This window comes from Meleagris gallopavo, chromosome 2 (assembly GCF_000146605.3).
Source record: "Meleagris gallopavo isolate NT-WF06-2002-E0010 breed Aviagen turkey brand Nicholas breeding stock chromosome 2, Turkey_5.1, whole genome shotgun sequence".
In the NCBI taxonomy this organism is placed as follows: Eukaryota; Metazoa; Chordata; class Aves; order Galliformes; family Phasianidae; genus Meleagris; species Meleagris gallopavo.
In genome coordinates this window covers 89,035,193-89,040,028 of record NC_015012.2, presented here as the reverse complement: position 1 = coordinate 89,040,028, position 4,836 = coordinate 89,035,193, and positions in this window count along the sequence as shown.

The window sequence follows — 4,836 nt, the reverse complement described above, 5'->3', positions numbered from 1 at the left end:
GTAAGATTAATTCTATTGCAATTTAAAATATTTCTACTCTCAGATTTAATATAAAAGTGTTTAGTGATCCTCTGTACTGCCAAATATTTTGTATTTTTCTTAATATGGAACAGAGCTGTTTTATAGCAAATAGTGGCTACAGTCCTGTTTAATATGAAAGCTTTAGGCTGTAAAGGTACACAAAGAAATGCACACTATGCTTTCTACATAGGATTCAAAAAAATAGCTTGCTTCCTAAGTATAAAATCAATGATCAGAGCCTGATCATAACTAGGACAAATGGTTTTGGTAAATCCAGTGATAAAATCTGATTTTCACAGTAACCGATCAGAAATGTTAGATTCTTTTTTGTTCCTGTAATGACAAAGGCTCTGTGTGTCTTTCAACACTGAAATCTGATAAAATAGTTTAACTATTTGGAACTATCTCCTTCTGTGGTTACTGTTTAGCTCCCTGTTTGCTATTGGCAGTGAGTGTTGATACGGAAAATACAGTGGATAGCTCTGATAGAAGCTGCCACAAGTGATATTGCAAGCTGTCTTCTGAAACAGATGTTGGATAATTAATTTCCTGCATTAAGATAGGAGAGCACTGCAACACTCACTTAAAGTTAATATGCCAGATGTCTAAGTTAGGGAAAGATGTTCCTCCTTTAAAGACCCTGATGTGATTAAACAGGTTTTCGGAGAAGATATATATCACCTTACATTATAAGTCTTCATTTTAATGCAAGTACCAAGCCTGATAAAAAAACACTGCCTATATATATTTCACATTAATCTGGCTCAGACCAAGAACAAGAAGTAACAAACCAGCTCCTACTTTGAGTATCTGCAGTTTCAGAAAATCTATATTCATTTATTTTTACTTAGAAGTCACGAATTGTGCAAGATGAAGGAGCCTTTGGTGGTCCCAAGAGCACTGGGTTTACTTTGCTAGATTTTGGTAATGGAGAGGCTGAAGGAGTGGCCTCTGTGAGCAGACCCAGCACTGCCTCACGTCAGGTCAGAGCCAGCTCCATCTTCTCCTGAAGAGACCTGCCGCTGCCAGAGCTGAGCTGCGAGCAACATTGTGTGTGCTCTGGGGGCACTTAAGGAGCATTTAAGGGAGGAAAAAACTGCTGCACAACAGCAGATGAGAGAGAGGAATGAGAAATATGAGAGAAGCAGCCCTGCAGGCAGCAAGATCAGTGCAGGAGGTGCTCAAGATGCAGAGCAGAAGCTCCCTGCAGCCCAGGAGATCCCACAGTGGATCAGGCTGTCCCCCCTGCAGCCCACGGGCACTGCATGGAGCAGATTTTCACATGCAGCCATGGAGGAGCACAAGGTGCAGCAGAGGACGAGGCCTGAAGGCTGCAGCCCATGGATACCCCTGCAGGAGCAGCCTGGTGGGCCCCACAGGCGTTGGGGCAGTGCTGTGAGAGCTGTAGCCTGGGGGAAGCCCACCTGGGATCAGCTGGAGAAGAACATCCCGTGGAAGAGACCCTGTGTAGAGCAGGGGCAGAGAATGTCCAGAGCATCCACGAGGGAGTGCCTTAGATCAATATTATGTACTGAATGCAGCCCCCATTCTGCTGCACTGATCGGGGGAGGAGCAGAAGATGGTAAATGTGAGGAAGATGTCTGTAGTTTGCTTTTAGTTCTCGCTCCTCTAGTCTGCAGGTGATAGGCAACACGTTACATTATTATCCCATATGCTGAGTCTGTTTTATCTGTGACAGCAATGGGTGTGTCCTTACATCAACTTGTGAGCTTTTGTGAGTTTTTCATCATATTTTCTCCCTTTCTACTTTTGAGATGGGGCTTGAGAGCAGCATAGTGGTGCTGAGCAGCCCCTCACTGTGAAACCACCACACCAAGCTACCTTAGCTTTCAGTTCTATGTAACCTCTTGGGAAGCATGACTGACAGATGAAAACTGTGAAATCAGACTTTTGTATAACGACTTTGAGCTGTAACTATCCTTTTGTCTATTAAGGTTACAATTTCAACTACAGCTACAACTGTTGTGTAGGTAAATATTTTTGAGGGTTAGAATACAATTCTCTGAATATCTGGATACATTATAAAGAATATATATGTATAAATATATATTGGATGGTACTGAGCAATCTGTTGGCAATGCCTAATGATATGAAATTATTCAAATGTATCCAGAGTCGGATTACTAGCACACAGCAGCTCCACAGTCTGACACAGAATCAGCTAATGAATTTTTCACATCACACATTTTTTTGTCCAGGTACACTGTTTCATTCTAAGCACAATATACATCTGTTCTGAGGATTTATCAAGGTTATAGAGTGAAAGGAAATCTCCAACACATTAAAGGAAAATTTCATTGCAATGGATTCTTTCAGATTGGATCATATAACTCAGATTTTTCTTTCATAATCAGGCTAGGAACATGGATTTTTATGCATGTGAACCTTTCCATAACAAACTGATTTATTTTTTACTTTTTTCATTTCATAAAATAAAAGATTAAGCAGTATAAGATGGAGAAAATTGTAAGTATTTTAAAACATATCAAATTTAATAGTATGTATTTCTTATCAGATCAATTCACCTCTTTCAGTGTCATTCATGCCTGAATATAATGAAATTATAATGATGCTTTATGCTATTACATTGCAGTGATTTATGTCTGTTTAGGCCTTTAGACAATAAAGTGGTAAAAAAAAAAATTTCTTCATTGTTTCAGCATTTTCTACCTCTGGTTAAGTACTCATTATGTTGTACTGATTGACGCTAGTTTAGCATGGGGGCATTTCCTATGAGTTATGTTTGACAGAAGTATTAAATATTAAATTTCTTCCCTTTAGGCTTTAATTGCACAGCTATTTTACAGCTGGAAACATCAAACACAAGGAATGCATATTTAGGTGTGTGTATGTGTACAAATACAGTCATTTGCATCTATGTATAGAGATGCATACAGAAAAATACTCTTATGTACTGAAAGACTTCCAGATGCTTTGTGCGTTGCAAAAGTGCACTTTGACTGAACTTATCTTCTCATGGTAAATGAGAAGCAATTTTCTATTATCTGCTTGTCTTAAGAGCAAATTCTAATTGCTTCATGGTTACGAAGCACTTTGTTTAGCTCTCTGCAGGTAATACTATACTTCCTTTAGCAAGTATAACAGGAGTTTTTGCAACCATACAATTCACATTCAGCCATCATTTATTAGAAGGTCAACATCGGACAGCCACCACTCTAGATAATTCTAACAGAATTGGCAAAAAAATTGTAATTTATTGCATTTTATGATCACTACATCTTAAAATGTTATTTCAATCATCTGTTGCATTTAAATACATGTAATTATATATGTGTCAAAGGACCTGTGCCATACTCACATTCTTCTTTGTGAGTTTTCTCTTAGTCTTTTCTCTGTTACATTTTTCTGAGTATTTTCAACCTACATTAACCTACTTGTCCTGTTCTGCCTCTTGAAAGAGTGAATGTTGCAATGCATACTCTCACTGTGCATACTTGATAACCCTACATTCATCCCTGACCAGGTAATAAATGCATTAATGAACTTCAAAACTAAGAAAGAAATATCCTTGGGACGCTTCTCCTTCATCCAAAGAATTCTTTGATCCTTCCTGTGACAAGTTTCTGTTTAACATTACTTTCAGTTTTGCAGGTATTGGAAATCTCACTAAACATGTATGCATCTGAGCTAAGCAATGCATAGTCTGTGCTGTCTGTGCAATGTCTGTCTCAGCCTGAAAGTATATATTACAATTTTCTGTGTAAAAGAATACACATAAAATATGAGATTATATGAATGGTTTGAGATAAGCACAAAGCTGTAAATTCAAAACATTCTTATAATTGTGCTATGGACATCAGTGAGGGCTAAAAGCATCCTTTTACCATTTTTGGGCTACTCAGCAGAGTGTATGGTCGAAGAAAGCCTATGGGCATTTTCTTTCTCTGACCATTGTTTCCAAGAGAAGCAAACTTCTGAACATCTATTTATCTTTTTTCTTTCTGTTTTTCAGCATGAAACTGAAGAGTAGCACACATTCAATAGATGGCAGTCATGGCAGAGGTAATGAAAAAGATCAGCCAGAGAGAGCAACATTTCAACTAAAGCACAAGATCCCCTGTGACCGTGTTCCCCATTGGTTTCCTTCATGGAAACCATAGAAAGCTATTGTGATTATCATGCACACTTGGTGTGTGACTTCTCATTTTCATAGAGCCATAGAATAATTAAGGTTGGAAAAGACCTCTAAGATCATCTAGTCCAACCATCAAACCACTACCACCATGCCCACCAAACCACGTCCCTAAATAATTCTTGAACACCTCCAGGGATGGTGACTCCACCATTTCCCTGGGCAGCCTGTTTCAATGTACACACTACATATGTTATGAGAGGTGAAGAACTGGCTGGTGGGTGGGGCTCAAAAGGTTTTTTCCTGCTTTTCTTTCGTAAGAAATATATCAGCAATACAGGATGCTAGCCATCTAACATAACTACATTGCTCATTCATCCAAATATTCAAAATATATTCCAAATATTTTAACTCTACTGGCTTCACAATAAAGGTACTTGAAGGCTTTTAAAGACAAAATTACTAAAATTCAAAGAGAGCATAACTTACTGCATATTTTCATGTGATGCATAAGATTTCGAAGAATTGTTTTAGGAAGATTGCCACAAGAGGCGGCATATTATAGAACAAAAGATTGTTGTCTATAAAACAGATTTGCAAAAACATTAATGATCCACTGTTTTATAACATTCTTTCTTTGCTTACTTAAGCACTGAAGAAACCCACTCACCTAAGTCCAGAGAAAAACATACTGTTTTTTT